This window comes from Lynx canadensis, chromosome B1 (assembly GCF_007474595.2).
Source record: "Lynx canadensis isolate LIC74 chromosome B1, mLynCan4.pri.v2, whole genome shotgun sequence".
Taxonomy (NCBI): domain Eukaryota; kingdom Metazoa; phylum Chordata; class Mammalia; order Carnivora; family Felidae; genus Lynx; species Lynx canadensis.
Window position 1 is genome coordinate 131,083,351 of NC_044306.2, and position 27,870 is coordinate 131,111,220.

At 33.9% G+C, this 27,870-nt stretch overlaps 1 protein-coding gene across 2 annotated transcripts in view; it reads right to left on the reverse strand.

The window, feature by feature from the left end:
* Nucleotides 1-27,870, reverse strand: part of CCSER1 (coiled-coil serine rich protein 1) — an 848,536-nt gene that overhangs the window by 618,580 nt on the left and 202,086 nt on the right. The window lies entirely within an intron of this gene.

The following is a 27,870-nucleotide window of genomic DNA, read 5'->3' on the forward strand; positions in this document are numbered from 1 at the left end:
TGGGAGAGATGAACAGAAGAAATAAATGTCAATAAGATTAAAAATTAATTATTGACTTTCATAATGCTATAAACATTAGAGCTAGATTACATGTTTCTTTTCTTTTCTCCTCTCAGAGGGAAAACAGAAGGGTATATAGAGAAGTTTTGAGGGGAAACAGTGATATGCAGAGGTAGGAATTCTTGAGGGAAGTACGTATACAGATGAGTAGTGACTATATTAAGAAAAAGCAGTATTAAAAATTAGATTGAAATTTTTAAAAAGTATGTTTTATACTTTTGTACAAATGTACACGATATTACATGTAGTAAATGACACCACATCTTAGACAACTTTTTCTACTAATTTGAATGATACCATAATTTAAGTTTAAAGAACTAAATACACATTAAGGAAAGCCCACTGATATTGTCAAATGAACACTGAACACCTTAGTTCTGGGGATTGAAAGTAAGGACACTCTGGCTTTTAAATAAATTACTCTCACTGTAAAAAAAAAAAAGAATTAAACATCATTAAACTTTAGAATCATGTGTTATCTGTGAATAGAGCACAATAAAGTTTCAAAAGTGATAAATATCCCCAAATACAACTGCTTCTCTCCACAAATGAAAGTTATAAAAACTTATTATTCATTGCATTATGTTGAATTCTATTTTATCTGTATTAATTACAAGGTAACTAGTAATTTAAACTATAAGATAATCAACTGTTTACTGGTAGTTTTATGATATACTGTGGCAGGAATAGTCTACTGAGAATAAGTTACTTATTTATATAGCATCAAAAGATGATATAAGATACAGGCAACAAAAGATAAGCTGTCTTCCTCAAAAAATACAAAAGAGAGTACTAAAACAACAAAAGAAGCATAAGTCAAGTTGAATGTGGATAAGAAAGGGAGATTTGGTAAAGACACTAGTATTAATGTCTATTAAGCACTATCTAAATGAAGGAATCTTAATGTGCGAGTCCAGAGTAATTTTGTTAAAAAAAAAAAAAAAATTGTTTCATAGTGAAAATGTAGTGCTTTACTAGCTTCAAATTAGTCTAAATAATTTTAGTCTTATATTTTGAATTTCATTGAATAATATTATAGCCTTGTTTCTATCCAAAATTCATATGCTGTAGTACTAAGACCCAGTATCTTACAATGTGACATGTTTGGACACAGAACCCTTAAAGAAAAAATTATAGTTAAATCAGGTTGCATGGATGGGCCCTAATCCAATATGACTAGTGCTCTTATAAGAAGAGAATATTAGGGGCGCCTGGGTGGCGCAGTCGGTTACGCGTCCGACTTCAGCCAGGTCACGATCTCACGGTCCGTGAGTTCGAGCCCCGCGTCGGGCTCTGGGCTGATGGCTCAGAGCCTGGAGCCTGTTTCCGATTCTGTGTCTCCCTCTCTCTCTGCCCCTCCCCCGTTCATGCTCTGTCTCTCTCTGTCCCAAAAATAAATAAAAAACGTTGAAAAAAAAATTTAAAAAAAAAAAAAGAAGAGAATATTAGGACTCAGGCAACACAAACAGAAGGACAATCATGTGAGGACACAAGAGGGAACCATCTGTAGGCCAAGGAGAGAGAATTCAGGAGAAAACAAATCTGCCTACACTGTGATCTTGGATTTTCATCCTACAGAAATGGTAAGAAAGTAATTTTCTATTGTTTAAGCCACCTAAAAACACCACCTCTGTGGTATTTTGTTATGGCAGGCCCAGCAAACTAATACTGCCAACAACATTTAGAAAACAATGAAAGTTGGAACAAAGAAAGAAAAGAAAGAAATGAGTGCCTTATAGATGACTGTCACCTTTTTGTTGTTGTTACACCCAGTAAGGACTGGCGTAACAGTAGGGTTCTATGGTTTGCACAGCATTTCCCTCTTCTACTTGGAACTGCACTGCCCAACCCACATAGCTAGGGTACCAGAAGAAGGTACCAGGTGTTTACATGAGTCAAACTCCTGTCTTTGGTGGATGATCGAAGATGGGACATCATAACCAAACTTACTGACAATTTTACTGTACAAATGAGAAAAGTTTCTGTTTGGTGATAGATATCGCAAGTAGCAAAATGATGTCATCACAGAGGCTTTGGGTTTCATTATATAGCTATGACCACTCTAAGTCTACTTGAAAATATTTAAAAAATGTCATAGTAGCAGGTATTCTGGCTCCTGGTTCTAGGAATTCCAGAGGTCCAAAGGCATACGTGATCTTTTCAAGGTTGAATTTTAACTTTTGAATTTTGAGGAGTGCCTGGATGGCTCAGTCAGTTAAGTGTCTGTCTTCAGCTCAGGTTATGATCTGTCTGTGAGTTTGATCCCCGTGTCAGGCTCTGTGCTGCCAGCTTGGAGCCTGGAGTCTGCTTCAGATTCTGTGTCTCCCTCTCTGCCCCTCCTCCACTCGTGCTTTGTCTCTCCCTCTCTCTCTCTCTCAATCTCTCTCTCAAAAATAAACATTAAAGGGGCGCCTGGGTGGCGCAGTCGGTTAAGCATCCGACTTTAGCCAGGTCACGATCTCACGGTCCGTGAGTTCGAGCCCCGCGTCAGGCTCTGGGCTGATGGCTCGGAGCCTGGAGCCTGTTTCCGATTCTGTGTCTCCCTCTCTCTCTGCCCCTCCCCCGTTCATGCTCTGTCTCTCTCTGTCCCAAAAATAAAAAATAAAAAAAAATAAAAAAAAAAAGTTGAAAAAAAAATAAACATTAAAAAAATTAAACTTTGAAAGTTAATACATCCATCAAAAGTTTGACAAATAAATTTTTTAAAGAAGTGTTTTTTTGTTTCTGGTTTTGTTTTTTTTTAACAAGAAAATGTTTTTAAAAAATTTTAAATGTTTTATTTTTGAGAGAAAGAGAGAGAGACAGTGCGAGCAGGGTAGGGGCAGAGAGAGACACACACACAGAATCTGAAGCAGGTTCCAGACTCTGAGCTGTCAGTACAGAGCCTGATTCTGGGCTCAAACTAAGGAACCATGAGATCATGACCTGAGCCAAAGTCGGATGCTTAACAAACTGAGCCACACAGGCACCCCCACAAGGAAATATTTAAAAACCCTGTCCTACATTTAATTTAAGAAAGTAACACCAAGAAACTGAACAAATAAAATATGGAATACCTAACTGGATTGTTTCAATTTTATTCACATTTTGTAAGTGACCCTTGACATTTGGACTAGGATGGGTCTATTTGCCACCGATCTAGATGAATTGCTCTTAAATCTCCTAATTCTAAATAGCCTTGCATTGATATCTTGCTTACAAAGCACTCCTGTTAATGTAGTGGAGTCTTTGAAGCTGGTAAAATCTCATAATCAAAGAAGAGAAAATGCAGCAACATGATATGTTTGAGAAGAAAATCAATGTGAATTCATAAACCTAAAAATAATATGTTTTCCTGATTTCTCCTTAAAAGAGACCAACCACAGCAGCAATACTTTTGGCCCCAGCCAGCACTTACAGGCAAACCGGATACTCACTGCTCAGTATCCACCAACAAAGAACCAGGGCTCCTTAGGTATTAAGGAAAGGGGAAAAAAAGGAAAGAAAAATATAGAATAATTCTGTTTCATTCTTTTGTTGCCAGAAAACAAGTTTCATCTAAAAAAAAAAAGTCAGAGGCAGTTTTGAAAGGCTCAGGAAAGCAATCTAAATGGCTTCTCCCTGGCTAATCTCTGACATATGAACATGAAAATATATACATGTGGCTCAATTAAACAGCTGGAGTCTGTCGAAGGTTAAGAGTTCATAATACTTAAACAGAAATGTTGATATGAGGGGCATAAAGAGGCACTCATACTGGGTTAAATTTTAAGTAAGTGATGAATCACTAAATTCCACTACTGAAACTAGTATTACACTATATGTTAACCAACTGGAATTTAAATTAAAACCCGACCAGAAATAAATAAATAAATAAATAAATAAATAAATAAATAAATAAATAAATAAAAGATAAAAACGGAGAGGGAGGCAAACCATATGAGACTCTTAAATACAGAGAACAAACTGCAGAATGCTACAGGGAGGTGGGTGGGGGGATGGGTTAAATGGGTGATGAGCATTCAGGAGGGCACATTTAGGATGAGCACTGGGTGTCATATGTAAGAGATAAACCACTGGGTTCTACTCCTGAATTCAAGACTACACTGTATATTAACTAACTTGAAGTTAAATTAAATATATATATAATATTTATATACATATATAATATAAATATAAATTTTTTATAAAATATAAAAATTATATATAGAGAGACACTTGAAACATTTTTTTAAAAAGTTGCTCATAATATACACAAAAAGCACACACAGAGAAAAGTATCTTTAATTTCTATTGTCTTCAATAAATAGTTAATATGCAGGTATTTTGTTTTTCTGATTATATGTATGTTTATAATAAGACATGTATTTCTTTCCATTAGTGAAAGGAAAAACCTGCAAACATCAAAGTAGTAACATCAAAATTCTGTACCAGAAACAGAAAAGGTTGATCACCACTTATGGTCACACATAATAACCAAGTGGAAAAGAAGTCCAGCAGTTAATTAACACTAGTGATCATACCCCACATCTAACAGAGCAGAACTGTGTGTTTGAAACATGCGATAAATTAGTGGAATAAATAGAAGTGGTAACTAAGCAGAAATAGTCTCGCATCTCCTAAAAGATAAAAAGTCAGGTAGCTCTACATAATGAAGATATACTAATGAAAGTGCATGAGTTTTTAATAACATTCATACACCAGACCTATATATCATAATAACAGGGAAATTGTTTTGTAGCACAAGCAGTTTGGACTTAAAAAACAAATCATTTTGTGAGGAAACACCAATATTGCACAAAATTAAAAACTAGGCTTGAACTCTAAATAAAGGCATAAGGGCAAATAGCAAGTAGATTTTAATTGTAAAAAGAAAGTCCAACCTGATGGCTAATATCCTTATTTGAACCATCTCTGAATATACAGCAAATTCCAATGCAATGACTAGACAAAAAATTTTCTAATAAAAAACCCAGAATTTGTAAATCTAACAGATAACTTTCTTTTTCTTCTAATTCTAGCATGGTTACTGAATCTTAGGAAAGCTTCCGATATCTTTGAAATAGTCTCAAATATCTTTGAAATCCTAGGGAAATAGGAAAATTTCCACATCAGCAACGTAAAAGAAGAAAAAAAGATATCCCTAGTATTAGCACACTAGTAACCAGTTTAAAGATAAGCATATGACAGGCTTTGGGATTATTGTAATGTGTGTGTGTGTGTGTGTGTGTGTGTGTGTGTGTGTGTGTATATATATATATTTTTTTTTTAAAGTGGCTAAAGCATTTAAGATAAATTGTCATGTTTGGGGCCCCTGGGTGGCTCAGTTGGTTAAGCGTCCAACTTTAGCTCAGGTCATGATCTCACAGTCTGTGTGTGAGTTCAAGCCCCGCGTCGGGGCTTTTTTTAAAAAAAGATAAATTGTCATGTTAGATTTGGTATTTTAATAACTCATCAGGAAGAATTATATAAAATTTAAACCAGTGTTAAAAGGCCATGGAAAATGTAATTTAATCCATATTCTATTTTATTGGTATGTAACATTCATGTGGGTAGTTTGAAAAGAATTGATTGTTTAATTGCAATAAAATACTAATTATTTACTAAATTCACAATATTAATAAACTGGATATTAAATCAAGCACAATTATTACTAGGTATTCTCTAAATAGACATTTAAAAATCGATCAATAGCACTGATTACTCGGGTAATCTGCCAAATGACTTTGACCCATTAAAAGTAAACTAAAAAATTTTTAAGGAAGTAATTCAAAAATTAATCTTCTAAACCCTAGGGATATAACAAGGAACCGAACAGAGCATAGTTTCTTTCCTCATAGACCTTACAGATAACTGTCTTCTAGTAAAGAATACCATTTTTTTAAATAAATAGTTTTTTTTTTTTTTAATACATCAATCTCCTGTGTTTGGTTAGTGTGAAGCAATTCTCTAGAGCCTTGTTGCTATTGGCTGAAATACTAAAATTGAATTTTCAAAGTTACTAAGTTGAAAAAACAAGCTGTGATCATACATTAATATGAAACCAATCCATTAAACACACTCCAAAATAACCCTTTAGCATTTCTTTATTGCAATAAAGATAATAATTATGATCCTGCTAAAAATAAATCTGAGATATGTCACTACACAAGGAAGCACTGCTTTAAAAAGAAAGAATTCCATCAAAGGAGATTATTAAATTATTAACACATTCTTTAATTGTGGCATTATGAAGATGTCATTAATTGCATGTTTATACTGCTGTATTTTAGTCAAAGGATTATCCAAATAGGCTTAACTTCTCTAAAGTTGCAAGATGCAAGATATGGCACCCTGGACTGGACTTTCATAGCTGTTTACAAAATATGTAATTGACATAGAACTGCTCTGATCATTACTTGATCTAAAAGTGAAGAGATAACTATGCAAATTAAAAAGGCATTGTTAATCTGGTCTGCATTCTTCTTTTAATCATCTTCCATTATAAGCAGCGTGTCTAGAATATACATATAATTCTCCAATATTCTAATCATAGAAGTTTCCCAATATTAACCAAAAGGAAAATATTATTTTATTATCAAAAATGTACAATGTAACAATTGTAGAAGGCCTCAGTCAAACTTCTCTGTGTGAACCTAATAACACATTTTGAGATTTGCCTTACAATTAATTATATTTGCATTTATTCAGCAAAAATGATTAGAGCCACTAACTTGGCAGGTGTCTTTAAATAATTCATATTATCCCCAAAAGATAAATCACACATATTATAAAAAATGAGAAGTGTAAAAGTGGTGAGGTACACACATCATCAAAAACAGGCATCAGAATAAGATGGGTACTCATAATTTTATGAGTTAAGCACTTATATATGCACATCTATATATGCAATGAAAATGAAAAGAAAATACACTAATACAGGCATATTTTTTTCAACAATATGATTCCACTATTTTTTCGAAAGAGAAATTAACACAATAATATTTTATAACTACTGATCTGAGGATAGTTATTTGATTTTGATTTTTCTGATTGGGTAAAGAAAGCACACTCAATCATTATGATAGAATTACCTTCACCTTTCAACATAGCAGCTGTGAAATATTTCTAAACACAGCTTGCTCTTTGTTAGGTATAGATTTACTGTATGAATTTATGTAGTTCAAAATATATTTTTAATAAATATTTTCAAAAATGTCTTAATTCTATCAACACTTATTCATAAGACTTCCCATAAGTCCAAAGACATACATTTTGCAAATACGAATAGTGATCTTATGAATTCATTAAAATATATATATTGTCATTATACATATGTGCAAAGAATAATATTGTATTTTGATTAACATGTTTTTTGTATTTAAATATGAAATATTTAACAAAATGAGATTCTTTTATTTTTCAGAGCAGAGAAGGGGCAAAGGGGGAGAGGGAGGGAGGGAGGGAGACAGAGAGAGAGAGAGAGAGAGAGAGAATATCTCAGGCAGGCTTCACGCTCAGTGCAGAGCCCAACTCGGGGCTTGCACCACCCTGCAATCATGACCTGAGCTGAAATCAAGAGTCTGATGCTCAACTGACTGAGCTACCCAGGTGGCCCAGCAAAATGAGATTCTTAAAGTTCTGCCCAGAGTTGCTAATTTTTCCCTTTATATTAATATAACAATGATATAAGTACTAAATAAAACAAATATGCTAAAATATTTCATATTTCAATATTTTTAGGAAATTTAACATTTATACAGATTCATGTAACCATAGATTTTATGAATCTTAAGCCAATATCTGAATTCACACAAAATTTTAATCTATGCAAGGAAATAAAGTTAATTTCATTATTAAGGAATAAAATAGGAAACTTGAAAGTGTAGATATATTACATAATTAGCAAACTTCATAACTCAAAATTAAAACATAATAATTGCTGTTAAGTTTTAAAATGGGCGTTTTTACAAATAACAAACTAATGGTCACCAGAGGGAAGGAGGGGTGAGGTGATGGGCAAAATGAGTGAAGAGGAGTGAGAGACACAGGCTTCCAGTTGTGGAATGAGTAAGTCACAGGAATAAAAGGCACAGCATAGGGAACATAAGCAGTAGTACTTTGATAGTGTTGTACTGTGACAGAGAGTAGCTACACTTGTGGTAAGAACAGCATAATATATAGATAAATTGAATCACTATATTTTACACCTGAAATGAATGTAACATTGTATCTCAACTGTACTCAATTGAAAAATTAAAATTTAAAAGTTAAGGTGCATATTTTTCCTTAGCATCATTTAAAATAAGAAGGGAAAAATAGTATCTTTTGGGGTTCTGTTTTCATGACAAATTAGACCCAATGTCACAGATGCCATCTCCTAGATTCTAAACCTGACTATATCAGTTTGTTCCATTATCAATAAAGTAACACAAATAGTGTTGATCAAGTAGTCTTATCTCCAACGAAAGCAACATTTGTATGCTTGTAGTATAAATGTAGTATAAAATACTCCAATTATACCATGTGTAACTGACTAGAGATGAACATGGTAACGTGAAAGAGAATGCTCTAATAATTAGAATGCTTGAAATCCTAATATCTAAAAATAATTTTTTGAGTTTATTTATTTTGAGAGACAGAGTGAGCATGGTGAGGGGCAGAGAAAGAGGGAGAGAGAGAATCCCAAGTAGGCTCCACACTGTCATCATGGAGCCTGATGCGGGCTCGAACTGACGAGCCACGAGATCATGACCCCAGCTGAAACCCAAATTTAGACGCTTAACCAACTGAGCCACCCAGGTGCCCCTGAAATTCTAATATTTATAAAAATATATTATAGACAGAGATAATTATTTCTAGCCTTCATTCTTATTTGTGTAATGGGGGAATTGAGCATTTCAAAGTCATGAAGTGTACCATATTATCTTGTAATTGGTGTCCCTGTTAACTTTTTGCCAAGGACCATTACAATTCTTCAATTTTCACTACACACTTCTCTGAGATTATCCTTATGAAAGTATTCATTTTTATATATTCTCTCCTTATCTAACACAGAAAAAGATATCAATGGTATGTGTCTATAGAATAAATACTAATTATTATCATTCGAAACCCCATAATATGATCTCTATCTACCTCTCCAAAATTGCTTCCTGCAAACTTACTACAACCAATCACATTTGTTCTTTTATGAAAATGCCATTTGCATTTCTTTCATTGCACGGAATATATCCTCTTGCTCCAAACGCCTGAAGAACAAATACAAGGTAACATATTTATACTTTATTATATCACAGGCATTTTTTAAAACACTACTTTTAATATGTACTAAAAATGTTTCTGACAGGAATTTTACTGATAGGAAAGTTTAAAAACCTTTCTCTAAAAAAACTCCCTTTATGTGCAATATGTACTGGTTCTCGTGAAACACAAACTCACAAACTGTACCCACACTAAGCAGAGTGCTTTTCCCAAGGAAATAATATGAAGTACTCATTGTACTTCCTGCTGGAGAAAAACATACAGGACTGCCTCATTCTTTGTGCTACATAGTTTTAAAAAAAACAAAACCATTAGTTGTTTTAAGGAAAATATGTTATCCAGAAAAAGCATTCATGTATAATACAGAGGAATGCTTAAGGACTCTTAATTACCAGGCCTACACTAGTTTAGTTGTTTTAGAATTTTTAAGGTGTGAGCTTTTTTTTAAGCTGTCATTTTAGTCTCACTGAAAATACATATTTTTTACCATTATCAGTGGTTCTGAAAATTGTAGGAGATTCCCATCACTCCACTATTCTAATATGCTGAATTAGAATTTGCCAAAGAAAATCTAATACGTAAATTTGTTAAACCACTGACCACAATGTTAACCACAGAACAAAATAAATACATTCCAGATGAGGATAACTGTTCCAGAGAAAAATTAGGTAATTTTAGATATAGATAGTTTTTCTGTAATTTAAGTCTTAGGTTTTATTCTAGGTTTATCTTTATATGTATGTAAGATACTATAAAATTGATAAATAAATTACTGTTTCATAAATTAAGAATTATAATAATTTTATTTATGAAACAGGAATCAAAGATATCCAATGATACTTGTATCAAACTTGTGCCAAATAACACAGTACAGTGGGAAATCCAAATTACTGGGGTCAATAAACCTGATTCTGAACCCTGATCCAGCCACCAAACTAGCTCTGTGAACTGAAGCAAATCATAACCTCTTTGATGCCCTTCCATGAGATGATTAGAATAGTTATTCTCTGTAATTCCACACAATTTCAAATGTTAAAATCTATAAGACAACTGTGAGCTTCTTTCCCACGATCATATTCTATAGAGAATCAAACAAACTGCAAAGTCTATGGGCACATTCCCCAAAGCTGCTCTTACTTCTGACAGCAACAGAAAGTTTGGAATGTTTCCAAAACACCCTCAAGTACAATAATTCACTGGAAAGCCTCACAGAATTCACTTAAAGGTACGTTCACAATTAGGATTTGTAACAGGAAAAGAGTCCGGGCCTAAAATCAGGCAAAGGAAGAGGTGTGCAGAGTCTGGGAGGGTTCCAAATGCAAAGCTTCCCTCATACACATGAAGTATTACTCCCCCAGTATCGATACGTCACAATGCACAGCAAGTATTGCTAACAAGAGAAACTCACTCAAGCTTCAGTGTCCAGAGTTAACTGGACTTCATTATATAGGTATAATTAATTGACTGACTACATGGTTGATCTATCCCCCAGGTTATCTGGTATCAAATGACCTGAAATTTCTAAATTATTTGATAAGTCTTTCTAGCATGGCCAGCTTCATATGATATGCCAGATATGTTCAGTCCCATTTAAGATCTGGTGTGGCCAGCTCCCCACTCTAAGTAAATATAATACAATGAAGTATGATATAGGCTGTCCCTAATAAGCTAAGGGCAAAAGCCACACTTCTTTTTGGGAAAGGCTCAATTCTTCATCACACATATACTATGTTTCCATAGACAGGGAGTGGCTAGTGAACTAATTTTGTCTTAAACGGCTAAGCCTAAATAAAAAAAGAAACATGTCATATAATGTTTTCTTAGATTCTAGAGCCATATCTGCAGGTGGAAAAATATCAAAGTGAGTTGTTTTTATTCTTTTTTTACTGTTCATTTATTTGAGAAAGAGAGGCAGAGACAGACCAGGAGTAGGGGAGGGGTAGAGAGAGAGGGAGACACAGAATCAGAAGCAGGTTCCAGGCTCTGAGCTGTCAGCACCCAGCCGAACGTGGGGCTCGAACCCATGAGCCCTGAGATCATGACCTGAGCCAAAGTCGGATGCTTAACTGACTGAGCCACCCAGGCACCCCTGAGTTTTGTTTTTTTTTATATCAATGTTTACTTTTTAATAACAAACTAGTTATTCACAAATACAATATATATGGAAATACTGTATGTGTTGTCTGAGATAAAGACTTATTGGTTATCTTCTTCTACTTATCCCCAAATTTTCCATATTGGACTCATCATTCTGGTAACAAAAATTTATTTATTTCCTTATTTAACAATAGTTATTGAAGGTTTACCAGGTGCACTAAATCTTGAACAACAGGAGAGAAAAGTTTCCTAATCTAGACAGTAAATATATTAGCAAATACATAAGATAATTTGAGCTACTGATAAATGCTATTTAAAAAAAATACTAATATAATATTCACTTGTTATGGGAGGCAGCTACTTTACATAAGGTAGGCAGGGAAGGCCCTTCTAAAGGTGTCATTAGGGCTGAGTCATGAATAATAAGCAGCCATATGAAAACCCCAGAGGGAAAGCATTCCTAACAGAAGAAATAATATATGCAAATCATCGAAGGTGGGTGTGAGCTAGTATGTTAGGGCAGACAGAAGGCTAGAATGGTTTGAGCGGGGGAGACAGGTGAGGGCATCACAACAGATTAGCAGTCTGGGTCATCTGTTAATACCTTTCAGGCAAGTGAGGAACGTTTACGTCATTGGAGCCTGACATGCTTAAATATACATTTTAGGAAAATCATTCTGACCACTCTGCCATGAATTCATTGTGAGAAAACATTTTCTAATGGATCCTAACAGTCATAATGGCATGCATTGTCTTACACATGAAAAGCCTGAGGGTTAGAAGAATTAAATAACTGGCCTAAAACCATGATACAAAAAGTTGCAGAACCAAGATTTAAATATGCTTGCTTGAAGAACAAAAGTTTCTCCAAGCTTCCCTTCAAGTGATGTGAGTGAGCTACTGAGTGTGTGTGCAGTGGGAAGGGGTTCTTGGTAGCTATTAAAGGAAATCCTCTCAAATACCAAGAACTGTCGTTTGTTTGCTTAAGGCTACTAGCATTTTACTAGATGTTTGGACGTATTTATAGTTTTGAAAAAGAAGTCTAGACTGGCTTCCCTAACACTCCCATTTTTTCTAAGTTCTATGGAATCTCAAACTAGTTAACTGATCTCTTTGGGCGATAATTCACTTTCCTTTAAAATGAGGACTATTCATCCCTGATAAACTACTTTCCCTATCCATAATTCCTTTCACACACAAATGACCCTCCCCTATGCCCTTTGAATATGGTAAAATAAAGTGTAACCTTTCAAATGTTGCTTGACATTTCCTTTCTTTCCCACAGTTGCAAAGTGAACCACGTGTGTTTCCTATTTACATTTCCACCAAGGTCCAATTAATGTTCCATTCCTTTGAAGATTCATCTTCATGTGCTTAACAATTTCTGTAAGCTAAGAAATTACTAACATTAGGATGGGGATTAAGGAGTGCACTTGTGATGAGCACTGGGTGTTGTATAGAAGTGCTAAATAACTATATTGTTCACTTGAAATTAATATTACACTGTATGTTAACTGGCATTTTTAATATTTATTTATTTTAAGGGAAAGAATGGGGGGGGGTCAGAGAGAGAGGGAGAGAATTTCACACAGGACTTGATCTCACAAGTGGAGAGATCATGACCTGAGCCAAAATCAAGAGTCTGACACTTAACCTACTAGACCCCAACTAAATAGAATTTAAATAAAAACTTTAAAAAATTACTAGCATTAATTTTTCCCATGTAGCTTATAATATTAGTCTTATTTACATCATGTTGAAAGTAAACATGGTGTATTATTCACCCTTTGAAGCTCCCATAGCACTTAGCACATACATTAATAATTTAATTCAATTAATATTTATTGAAAAACTTCTGTATGTCAGGTACTAGGCAAGTAACACACTGTCTCGAACTCTGAACTTGTTGACTAGAACAGTATAGTATAGAAGTTAGAGAATTTTCTGACTTCATGAGAAATCTATAGTTAAGTTAAATAATTTTTATATTTCAATGTGTTGAAAGTATCATATTGGAGCTGGTTGGGAAGCAAAATAATTTCACTTCCTGAATCATTTCCATATTAATGTACTTTGTATTTAAATACAAAGAAATAAAACCTCATAAGTCGCACACGAGAAGCAAGTGCAGGGCACCTTTTTCTTCTTCATAAAATGATAACTTCCTATCTATTTGAAACATTAAATTTATATTGCTTTATGTGATGGAAAGAATTGTATTTTAATGATTAAAATAAAAATAGTATTACATCATTCAAAGAAGAACAAACATTTCACCAACATTAAGATATGGACATAACAAGTTTAGAAGTGGTTTATCATCAGAGCAATTATCTTTAGTGCTTCAATATCTATTGTGATCTATAAAGATATACATAGTCCTATATCCTACTTGAAGGATTAGTTTAAAACATATAATATTGACATATGCTCTTATAAAAACATATAGTCATACAATAAATATATTCATAATTATCAAACACATGTCAATATTAAATGCATCTAAAATGTAGAGAAAAAGTAAATATCATTAGGGTGCAAATCAGAAAAATAATTGCCATGAGAATTCAGACATAATAGAATTGGTTCATTTCTTTAGTTTGTCTTGTTTGCTAAATTATGGACTGGATATAAGGATTTTCAAATGAACTTATCCCTCTGCTTAGATCAATATAAAATTTAAATAAATATTTTTATTGTATCTAAATCACTTGCAAAATTAAAGACAAAATTGGAATACCTTATCCAACTACTGGCATCAGTTTTTACTATATACACCTAGACTACAAAGAATTCTAAGTAAATAAAGAGCTGCATAATTTTTTTTAAAATTTTTTTAATGTTTATTTATTTTTGAGAGAGACAGACCACAAGTAGGGGAGGAGTCAGAGAGAGAGGAAGACACAGAATCTGAAGCAAGCTCCAGGTTCTGAGCTGTCAGCACAGAGCCTGATGCTGGGCTCAAACTCACAAGCCATGAGATCATGACCTGAGCCAACTGAGCCACCCAAGCACCCCTAAAGAGCTGCATAATTAACAGAAAAGTAGTTGAATATTCAAACCCCATCAATACAAACCAAACAATTCAACTTACTAATATGTACATTAATGGAATTTATATTATAATGATTGGGGGTATATAAATGATGAAGATTTTTAAAAATGTAGGTTTAGAGAAACATCAATTAAACAAATTAAATTTTTAAATGTAATTATAGTTGCTTTACAATATTACTATAGACTTTTTTAACCTCTAGCAACTCATTTTTCTTTAATTCTTATGATTACAGATTAAAACTTAATTTTATGATCATTACCCCAAAATGCATTCATTAAGCAATTTTCCCCTTCTTTCTTTTTTTGCTTCATAGCATATCATTACATTTGTGGGAAAAAAAATGGCCATTATTAATTCTGCATCCACCATGATATTCTTTGGTGTGAAAGAATTAAAAAGCAAACAAAGAGAAGATTTGATACAGTTACATCTTAATTTGTTTGCATTTTATATATAATATCCACATATATATCACACAAAGTAAACATGAAATCAGCCTTTGTGTTTTTATGAAGCTATCGCTTTAATCATTTTTCTATAAAATGTACTACTATTTCTAAAAGACTCAGACCTTTCAAATGTGCTTCATAAATTTGAGGAAGGTCTTGGAGAAGGATGAAATAAAAAATCTTTTGTGTCTTAAAATGAACATTCCAAAGTAATTTGGAATGTTAAAACGAAGTTCTACCTGGTTGTTCCCTTCTGCCCGAATTATCCAGAATCCTAATTACCACACGGGTGTGTAGTGGTAGCTGGGTAAGACCAGTCTCCCAGACTTACATTCCAGCTACAGCTACTCAGTCCTCATATAATATTCCTTGACCACAGGAGGCATATGTTTTGTCATTGTTAGTTCTCTGCTCCTGCCGCATTTTTTGAAGACTTTGACATTGGCTTGGCCAACAGTCCTAGGTACCACCCATGTCCAACTGTCTGGGCTGGGCTAAACATCTTCTTTATGTCCTCACATCATTTAGACTTATTTCCGTTTTAGCACTTTTTACTTCATTGCAATCAGTTCTTGAATTATTTATTGTCCCTAACGGACTTTAAACCTTTGGGGAACATGGAGAGAGAGCACAGTATCTCACACTTCTTAAATGAATTGGCTATTCATTAGATGTCTGTCCCTAAGAAAGTCACGCCATCATAAATGAAACTTTAATTCTCCCCTAGGACATGGAGACGGAAAATCGTTGTCAATTAAATGTTTTAAAGAGAGGGATGACAACTTCTCCTCACATGGCTAGACCTAGGTAATAGACACTTGGAATTAGTTCAAAAATTTGCAGAAAATATAAGAACACATTTCAAAAGACATTTTAAAAATAAAACAGTGGAATAATGTTTTGAATAGCTATGAAAATCAAATAATTTAAATGTACTTTGGGTGGCAAAACAATTTCAATTGAGGTTAAATGTCTCATCTTTCCACATATAATTAACAGGCAAATGTATAAAAATTAATAGAAATCTATGTGAAGACACATATAATAAAGTAATAATATATCAAATGTCTTGAACGTAAAGATCATTAATGGCTTCATACTATTGTATTTAATGCAATACTACTGTTTAAAATTTATCAAAATTAGTACCAGAAGATACACTGAATCTGTATTTATTTTTATAAGAAGAGAGGAATCCATTTTTATCGTTTTCTCATTTCAGCTTCTTCACCCACTCACCCTATGAAATACCACTTCCTTTTAGTTAACCACTTTCTGAGACACACAGAATGTTTATCACAACTACTGGTGCTTTTATATAATTCTGAGAATATCTCTCATTCTTAACCATGTCATATGCATACCAATTTCCATAGAAAGTTAAATTGCCAGGGGCGTCCGGGTGGCTCAGTCAGTTAAGCACTGACTTCGGCTCAGGTCATGATCTCACGGTTCATGAGTTCGAGCCCCGCATCAAGCTCTGTGCTGACAACTCAGAGCCTGGAGCCTGTTTCGGATTCTGTGTCTCCCTCTCTCTCTCTCTGCCCCTCCCCTGCTCATGCTCTGTCTCTCTCTGTCTCAAAAATAAACAAACATTAAAAAAAAATAGAAAGTTACATTGCCATTTGTTTATTTCAAAAGTTTCCATAACCCCATCTTAACTCTGTTATCACCAGTCGCCCTCACCGTATGAAGCAAACAGTTCCTCTGATATACCATTGTCCCTCCTCCCTTATATTCAAAGTATTTTATCTCCTTCATGACCACTAATCATGTGGGAAAACAGTTTAGTCATTGGTGCCCAAGAGACGTGACTAATTCTTCAGAGTGTGCTTCACATGGTTATCTCACATTGAGGAAATATTCTTTTTGTTTCATAACCCCACAATTTTGTTCACTTTTCTTATAGATGGACATTAACCCACATAATCCAGAGTGCCCTGGAGTTATTTTAGAGCCATGTGACCGGGTTCTGACCTTCAAACCACCCCATATAAATCTCCAAAATTATCTCCCCCTGTCCAGATAATCCAGAAATCCATACATTAAGATGACAATCCAAAATAAAGAAAGCTTCTGAGTCACAACACAAAGCAGCAATGCCCTACTGACTTGCCAGATCCATGCTGGATTTTGTGTGGGCAAGAAATACATTTGTGTTGTGTTTAAGCAATGGAGTTTTCTTGCTTTACATTTTAGCACCACATAAGCCCAGTTTATCCTAATAAATTCTCATTCTGTGTTTACTCTTACTTCATATGCTCCTTATTCTTCTGATTTTGTCTTTAAATTCTGCAATTTCCTAATTGTCCCTCTAGTATAGACTTTAAATAGTCTTGTGTTTCTATCTTTTAGCAGGTCTCTATTTCTTTTTATCATTGGCATTACTGACTCTCATATTGGCAATATACTTTGCCAGTAGGTACATAAAAATTGATTCCATATTGCAATTAGAATTATTTTAACCCATTCTGTCATCTGCCAAAAGAACATAGAGGACACACGATTTTTTTGTGAAATTCTAATTTTGACCATGCAACCTAGCTTTGGATCACTTCCTCTTAAAGACTTAAGTTCTTTGACTGTAAAATGGAAACAATCAGACCTCCTCAACTAGCTCACATTGGTTATTAGGATAAAATTCTGAAAGAAAATTGTACAATGCTTTGTAAATATTACTTCTTAATTCTTGCTATCAAGTCAAGTATGCACTTTAGTTCTGCTAGACCTAAAAATAACTGGCCCATTCACAAACACTCTCTATTGTTAGGCAGAGGTCAGCTCAGTGCCAGCAGATCTAGGAATTTCCAGAAATCTAAAATTATTAAATTCTAAGTAATGCCACAAATACCTGAAAAGTGATGCTCAATGAATAATAGATTTTTAATAAATACTTGCCAAATGAAGGAATGAGTGAATGAATGAATGGCAAAGTATATTGATAGGGAAGAACAAACAGCTAAATGGCAAGGAGAAATGAGAGATGAAACACAAAATTGTGACAAAGAAAAATGATAATGATGTTATTTCTATTATTTACCCTATTTCCATTAAAAATTACAGTTTTTAAAAATTTAACTACAAATATTTTTCTATGGAAATTCACCATTCACAGTTAATTTCCCTAATTATTGTCTATTTCAAATCATATTTGTTTAATCAGTAAAACCACTCATCTCAGTTACTTTAATCTCTAAGAAAATGTTACACTGAGTTCCACTAGGTTTCCTACACCTATGTTGAACATGATATTCACAACATGCTTAATGTAAGTCCTATTATTAAATTTTTGGCAATATTTACTTCTATATATTGTCTCGTTATTTGGTTTAATTCCATCTCTCAGATGTTATTTTTTCCAACAAATTGACAGCTTTTGATGTGCTACTGGTATTTTCCTTGGAGACCATGGCTCTTTTCTATTTATATATCACTGATACAATCCATTTTTCATTAGAATGATTTAGGATTCTGCTATCCAGACTACACATAATTTATCTACCACTTTCACCTAATTATACTATGTGCAGTATTGACTGATAGTTTGGCACATGTTCAGATTTTGGATAGCAAAGATTTTATGGAGCTAAATTTCAGTAAAAGTGAGATTTTATTACCTAGTCATAAATGTTAGTGGGATATCCCCTCTCTGAAAATTATCTTCAATAACACATTAATATTATTTTATAACTTCAAATATAACAAGTCTATAAGGAAGTGTGTATGAAGTATCTATTTTACCCTATCTGCAAGCTAACCTTTAGCCTGCCACAGTTTTATATCTGCTAGGAAGACACAAGACTTTGGGTCAGACACAAATAACTTTTGTATATGTGTGCTAATTTCCTAAGTACCATTTCCCACAAGTCAACACAAAGAGAGCCATGTGATATGTGCAATGCACTTGGTTGTATTACAGAAGACAAGCCCGGCTTGAGGGGTACAGGTAATATGCAAATCTTTGATAATGGACAGTAAGCATACCTGCAATTTGTTTCAGAATAAGACACTATATCTTCCAAGTCTGTCCAAAATCAAACATTCTTGAAAAATATTCTGGCATAAAGTAGTGAGTGCCTCTGCTTGCAAGAGATACCAAAGTATGAGAGATCCATGGAGAATACTGTTGCGTTTTTTTTTTTAACAATATCCAACTATTTTCTAGAATAGCTTAATTTTTGAAGAAATTTCCCATCACTATAACACCCTGTTGGCTTCTCTGATTAATTTGACTGGCAGAGCTGTGACAAAATCCATCCAATTCATCCTATACACCATTTAATTAAGGGTACTAACAACAAGTCTCTGAGTAATGACATAAGGCTGTGTTGCAGAGCTGAATTCAACCATGACCCCCTGGGTCCCAGACCCAGAAGGCTGAACAAATCCTACAACTCATCAAGAACTGTCTTTAAAAAACCTAGTGGCTTTCTGTATTGACCTTTCCATTTGACCCAAGACATTAACTCAGGTAAACAAGGAAGTCTTAAAGATTGCACAGACTCATTTGGCTGGCAAGGAGAAAGTCTAGGGCAAATCTATCACCTAATAATTACCCTGGTCAGTGAGTTGAGGCTAACCTGAATCTGTCAAGAGCCAAAGTCATAGCATTGATCACTGCAGCTGAAAGCAAGGAGAAATATTGTACCACCGTTTTGAACTGGTGGTTTCCATTGTAGGGATAACTGCACAAAAAGTGCACATTAATACTGAGTCACTTATTCCTCTGTGAAAACCCCCCAGTAACCACAGACAGCCTAAATTTGGAGAGAGATCTCTACAGTCATCTGACAGCTACATGATCTACTGGTAATATTTCCTTAAATACCATAAGGTCAATTATGACCATACCTATAATGCACGTCAAGAGGCAAGTTAATTCCTGGCTTCTACACAAATAATGTAATACCAGAGCCACATATGGTGCCCCAGGAATGAAAGTGTTTTTAACCATTTTTACCCTTTCCAAATGGGGAACACAAATTGACAATGCTTCCAACATGGCACCTTCTTTGGCTGACTTGGGCTTGACCCTTACAGCAGCAAATCTTTTAAGGAGTCCACATTAATCCATATCACTTGCTGCCTCACTGCCATAACATCTCTGAAGTTCTCACCTGGTTTCATCATAAAGGCTAGGGGAGTTATCCTGGGTAGCAGGACTCTGAGCCAGAATTCATCTAAAAAAATTTGGGTCGGTGTCTCATTCTCCCAGTGGGTCAACTTCATTAGCACTGCAAATCCGATCCACGGCAGTATAAGCCTGAATACTAATCACTACTTCATCTACAGTTTACCACGGGAGTCTCTCTCAGAAATCTCACTGAGTCAAACACCCTATAAGCCTCTAGAACCCACTAAAAAATCACTCCAAGACATTTTACTGTCATGTCTGAATATATATAAGGTTGGGTAGACTTCAAAGAGGGACTGAACCATAAAACAACCAAGTGCTGCCATTATTATATTCTCAGGGCTCTCATTTCCCAAGTAAGCCAGCCCGAGTTGCAATGATTTACCTGTTTCTGTCTATCTCAGGCACAAATTCCTCTACCTTCATCTTCAGTAACTGTGCAAGATTCTGTAACTGTTTTTTCAAAGGGGGTGGAACTCTGTCCATCCAGGAAAAATCTTGGTTCTATGTGTTTCAACCAGGCATACTTTAAACTGACAACCAGAAAGGCAAGGAAATTCTCCTTCCCAACTTGTGAAGAGGAGGGCTTGCAACAACTCCTGCACTGTCAAGAAGACCTACTCCCTAGTATCCAGCTGCAACCACCCTTCCAATACGTCCTTATTAAAAGGCAATTGAAACGAGAACCATTTATTGCCTGGTTGACTATATAATCTAGTCAACAGGTTTGCTACCAATTCCTGTAGACTTTCCTCAAATCCTGTTAATAAACACTCCTCCATCCCTTTCCAGAAATAAAATCTCTGTCAGCATCTCATCCTCAGAGCCAAAACTGTCAGTAACTATTCAGGGTCTAAGATTTTACCTTACTTATAAGCTTTCAAGTTACTGGTCACACTTTCATGGATACTCACAGAAGCAATAAGACTCCTCAGTAAGAGAAAAAGGACTTTATTATTCACAGCTATCACCATGTCTAGAGTATCAGTCTTCTCTAATGCCAATTCTGAGCCTAAATTCCCACAAAGAAATACAAAGGGAGACAAGTAACATCTGTACATGGAGTGGGTTGCATTATAGGAGAGGAGCTGTAAACTTAAACACTCAGATATTTTACAATGGATAGTAATTATGCCTTCCCTTACTTCCAAAGGAAAGACACTGTCTCTTCTAAGGCTATTCTCTATACAAATATCCTTGAAAAGACAGTTCTGTAACAAAGACAGTGACTTTGCTCACAGAACATGGAAAAACACTAGAGACCCACGGAGAAATATCTCCCATCAAAGTGACAAAATGAATGTTCTCAATAGTATACTTTCATTTGTACTATTATTTCACACTTTTTAAAATATAGACCTGACTACATTTCTTAAAACCATTAATCACAAAATAAATGACCTAATTAAACAGAAAAAAAAAAAAACAAGAGTTCTATTTCTGATAGAACAGTGCAGAGCAATATATTGGTTGATAATACTTTTAAGGAATACACCTGTTTCCAATGTCATGACTCACTACTTCACTGACTCTACACTTTATTCCAACCACATTGTAGCATATTTAGTTCTCCAAATGTGCAATATTCTTCACTATTATATTTTGTACATAGTAATCCTGCTGCTTCCAATATTTCTGTCAACCAGAGTGATTTGTTTGTCTATAAAACATCATTTCTAGAGATCCTTCCTAATGGCAGTGAGTTGTGTCTTTATGCCTAAACATAACTCTATGATATAACTAGAGAAATATATGATAATCTTCACCTTAAATGTCAGTCTTCCCTTCACCACACACAGCCCATCGACACACACACACACACACACACACACACACACTACACCAATGATTACTGTTTATGGTATACTACTTAGAAATCAACAGATTCTCAACAGAGAATGTATTGACAAAATAGATGAATAGCAATGTGTTTTAATAAAGTTTGAGTCCTTATTAATTCTACATCTTAGCTAATGAAATAGTTTGTTATCACCTCTATTTTTTTTTCGTATCTTTCTTGTTTGATTTAAAAAAAAAATATTTACTTGCTTTTTTTAATTTACTTTTAATTGTGGTAAAATACACGTAGCATAAAATTTACCACCTTAACCATTTTTAAGTGTACAGTTCAGTGGTATTAAGTACATTCATATTGTTGTGCAGCCTTCACCATCATCCATTTCCAAAACCCTTTTCACCTTGCAGCTAAAAGTCTATACCCATTAAACAACAACTCCTCACTTACCCCTCCCTCTAGCCTATGTTCATAGTAGCATTATTCATAAAAGCCAAAAGTAGAAACAAGTCAGTGCCCATCCCCAGATGAATGGATAAACAAAATGTGATATATATATATATGCATACATACAAGGTAATATTATTCAGCCTTAAAAATAAGTAAATTCTGACAAAATGAACCTTGAAGGCATGCTAACTAAAATAACCCCGTCACAAACACACACACACACACACACACACACACACACACACACACACACAAACCCAAATACTGTATCATTACAATCATATGAGGTACTTAGAGTAGTCAAATTCATAGAGATAGGAAATATTCTTCCATTTCTTTAGTGAGCTCCACATACTATGATCAGATGAAGCATTTTAAACATCAGATTAATGTCTTCTATTTGTTTTTAGATTAATGTCTTTTGAACATCAGAATCATCATATCACTTGTCAATTCAAAAAACTGTAATACCTTTTAATAAGATGAAGAATTTATTCTAAGATTATTGATACAATATTCAGAATGCTATACAATTTAATCTTGAAATAGCTTCTTTTAAATACCTATTAAACACATGACACCATGCTCTAATATCACTTATACATTCCCCTTCTGTATCTCCACTCATATCATCCTTTTCACAAGATAGCTTTCTTCTCCCATTACCGACTATTTCATCGCTATTCAAAGTTTAAACCATTTCTTATTGTTCCATTCAAAGCAAATTACACTATTTTCAAATTTTCATTGAACAAATTACATAGACTAGGACATAGCATTACGTGGTCATATAAGCCTCAGGTTGTGAGTTTTTTATTTTAGATTTAAACATCTTTTGGCTCCCTGATGGCAGAAACTACATCCTCTAAACCTTTGTACCCCAAGAAAGCAAATGGCAATTAAACAGGACAGGTGTATTCAAACAGCTCAAAACTTATTGTTGACTAGTATCTGAACAAGATGTCAGCTCTCAGAGACCCATATGTATGGGTTTATATGTAAAAGCATTTTTAGATTGGCTTCTGTAGTTTATTTTTGTATTTTCTCTTTTGCATATATGTGTTAGCGTGAGTAGTTCATTCATTAGTGTATTTTATTTTTTAATTTTTAATTTAATATTATTTTATTTAATTTTATTTATTTTTTGAGAGAGACAGTTCAAGTTGGGGAAAGGGGAAGAGGAAGAAACAGAATCCCAAGCAGGCTCCAAGCCCAGCCTGGAGCCCGACGTGGGACTCGATCTCACAACCATGAGATCATGACCTGAGCCAAAATCAAGAGTCGGACATTTAACCCACTGCGCCAACCAGGTGCCCCTCATTCATTAGTGTTCTAAATTAATTCCAATCATGTTCATTGTTCCCTAGGTTATCCACATTAGTTTATAGTAAATTAACACATGTAATGATCTAAAGATGGTTTTTCACATGGTTGTCACCAAATTATAACAGCAAGAAAATTCTTGGTATCATATGACCTGTGATATAACCCTGATCCTAACACTGGACTCAGTTTATAGTACTATTAACTTGGCCTGTTCATCCATAATAAAAACAGCTTGAACTAGATGATCTCCAATACCTCTTGTAACTCCAAATTATTCCCAAACATAATAATGATAATAAAGACAACAGCATTTTTGCTGCTATGGTGCTTTTACATTAGCTTCTTTTATAAATATTTTCTTCTTCAGTTAATTCCTACTCATTACTTGTTTTTATATGTATAAACTCCCATTCATATTTTGAATAATAAAGTTAACTCACTATTTAAAGTGAAATGTGCAACACATCATGTGTTGGTAAGGCATATCAATGATTTATAAACAAATTTTATTTACATATTCAATTATAGATACTAATATAATGGAAAAATATAAACTCAAAAGGGTTAATTATGGAAGGGCATATTATCTCTATACTCCACAATTTTGCGATTAAAAAAAGACAATATAGAGATTATATTCTGGAAGAATAATGCATTTCTTGGAGCAGGGATATTTTAAGGAGATTAATGAATTCATATGCTCCTACCATCTCCCCAAAATATAGATGAGATGATCACATACCCTATAAAGCTATATGCAGCTGTACCTTATATGATGCTAGAAAATCAGAATAAAATTAGACACTTATTTATAGGCAAGGTCTGGGTTTATTTCCTGCAATCGCTTGTAGCTGCTAATTCATCAAGCTTTGTACCAGCTAAGAAATACAGCTTTAAGAGTTGCATTAGAAAATCTAAGAAGCACTAAAGGAAAATGTTAAACCATTTAAACTAATGTTAATTTTAAAAAACAAATCTGAATAATTCATGGTCAAAATTAAATATTCCACCTCCTGCAATTTCACATGCTTCAAAGGGAAGAGAAAATATATAATAAAAATAACAATAAAAAAAACAGCAGGAGTTTGAAATTTGCAGAATCCTTTGCTACGATGATTAAAATGCTATGAGCATAAGGTAAAGCTTTTAAATGTCTTTCACACAGGAAAAATATCTGAAAAGCTTTTATCCGTTGGAAAGGATTGTTTAAAATGGGTTTTCTTAAAGGAATGTGTAATAAGCTAGAAAATAAAATGCAAACTATGTGATTTTTATAAGCAAATTTCCCACAGAAGACATACAAAACATATTAAATTTTGAATAATGTTCAAATTTACCCTTATAGCTGAGAAATGTAGATGGCCAAAAGCATATGAAATACGTGAATGCATTTATTTTTAATCCAAGATCATTATACGCTCTTCTTGATGCTTTGGTTATATGATGTGAAAGCAACCTACCATCAATGGTAATTTTCTAGAAATAAATGAAAATCAACATACTCTTTGGGGCTTTGAGATCTGGCTTTGAAGCTCTAAAAAGCTACCCTCTTATTCCCATCACCTCAATTTAAAAACATCCCCCTCAGTGTGGAAAGAGTGACATCTTCACAGAAACCGCAGATGTGGAAAGATCAACTTGAAGTTGTGAAGAAAGACGAAGGCACCAGCCATGCCAGACACAGCAGCCAACACAGTGCAGAGCGTGTGGTGGCCACTGCCTACCCCCAGGTGACTCTGATAACCAACATGTTTCCTGCCATACTTTTAAATTTCTTTTTTTGATAAAATAAACAAAAACTAAACAAGAACACAAGCACTTGTACTTATTTGATTGAGGTTTTATAAATAATCCTGTGAGGTAAAACTCCCAAAACTAAGCTAAAAAATTGACCAAAAAATTATATGACGTGGCGGTATTTCTTTAATTTGTATCAAATAACTGGCAAAGGTTCTATTATACCAGCTCATTTTCAAGTTTTTAAAACACTAAGGTCATATTAAGTTTAAACATGCTGCTAAGAAAATAAACACATATTTATCTCTTCCCAATGTCTTAAAGAAGTAACAACTAAATTTTTGTAGTAATGAATTTACAAATACACGTTTTTTTTTCCTGTAACATAAGAGGTTAGTAACTACAGTGAGAGAAGAATTCTAAAATATATTATCTGTCCAACCATTACTTTGTTGTAACCTTATAAAACATTTTAAATGGTTCCGTTCCCCCCATGATCCCAGACTGAGTGCTTTCAAAGACACTCAGGAGTCTAGCCTTCACTGAAATCCCCACATTCCAAAACAAATCTTACTTTTAACTGAATAATGAATGTACACATTATTCAAATGTATCACCAAGGTATTAAGAGGAAAATTTATGGTTATGTAGTAAAATAATTCATCCTAATAAATTATGGATTAAATTCATCTATCATATATTTAGAGTTTGAAAATGGCAGCTTTGGAACAACATCTGAAGGCCAAGCAGGTGATAGCCAATGAGATATACAGATTTTATGTAGATAGATAGATAGATAGATAGATATAGATACACATATATAGATATATAAATAGAAGATATAAATAGAAAATAGAAGATATAAGATATATACATATATAAATCTTATATATATAATAGAAGAAAATATATAAATATATATAATCTATATATATAATCTATATATAGTGTTCCTTCCCCCCCCAAAAAAACCTTCCATAAGCACAAAGAGCCTGAAATTACAAAATCGGAGACTCATTTTCCTGTTACAGCAAGGGGCAAGCTAAGACTTTCAATGTTATCAGTTTTCAGAAAGGCAAGGCTAAATAAAAAAGTGGAGATAGACTTTGCCAATCTTAGAGTTCTGTTTATAACTGGTATTTTTTTGCCTATCACTGTAAAAATAGTACTGACTCTTAAACATAGAGAAGTCCTTTAGCAGCTTCTTGTTCATTAAAATGTAATTCCTCAATGTGTTTTTAAAATTTTTATTATTTTCCAGGCTTATTGAGGTATAATTGAAAATAAAAATTGTATATATTTAAGGCACACAATGTTTTTTAAAACATATACATTGTGAAATGGTTGCCTAATTAACGTATCATCTCACGCAGTTATCTTTTTTGTGTGTGTGTGATAAGAACACTTAAAATCTACTCTCGAAGCAATTTTCAGATTTACAATACAGTATTATTACCTAAAATCAACTTCAAGTCTTTTAAATCTTTGTCTTGGAAGAGACAATTATGAAGGGTATTTTATAATTCACTATTTAGTTGAGGGGATTACAGAACACAGTTAAAAGACACAAATAGCAATAAGGTTAGCTCACTGGATCCTCAGTCTTGTTCCTTAAAATGGTCATGTAATTAGGAAATGTATCTCAACCTACTAAAGGCCATATATAACAGGTCCGCAGCTAACATTATCTTAAGATCAGGAACAAAACAAGGTTGCCCATTCTCACATTTCCGTTTAACATAATACTGGAAGTCCTAGATAGAGTGATTGAATAAGAAAAAGAAATAAAAATTGTCAAAACTGGAAACCAAGTAAAATTTTCTGTTTGCTAAGACATGAGCTTATACACAGAAAACTCCCAACAACACTACCTAACTGTTAAAGCTAATAAATGAATGCAGTCAAGTTGCAATATACAAAATCAATACACGAAAATTGGTTGCACTTCTAATTAGCAGCAAACTATCTGAAAACATAAAGAAGATAATCCCATTTACAACAGCATCAAAAACAAAAATACTTACGAATGAATTTAACCAAGGAGGTGAAAGACCTCTACACTGAAAACTGTAAGATATTAATGAAAGAAATTGAAGACAACACAAATAAATGATAAGTGTGTTTATGGATTGGAAGAAATAATATTGTTAAAATGTCCATACTTCCCAAAGTGACCTAGGGATTCAATGCAACCTCTATCAAAATTCCAATGACATTTTTCACAGAAAAAGAAAAGGCAATCCTAAAATTTGCAGAACAACAAAAGTCCCTTAATAGCTAAATAATCTTAAGAAGACCAATGCTGGAGGCATCATACTTCCTGATTCCAAACTATGTTACAAAGCAATAGTAATCAAAACATTATGGCACTGGCATAGTAACAGATACATATATCAAATTTTGATAATGTATTTTTTTAATTTTTCTGCCCTTTAAAAATTACATAAGACATGCTGTTATTTTTGAAATTTTTCACATCGGGGCAAGTGGGTGGCTCAGTCGGTTGAGCGCCTGACTTTGGCTCAGGTCATGATCTCACAGC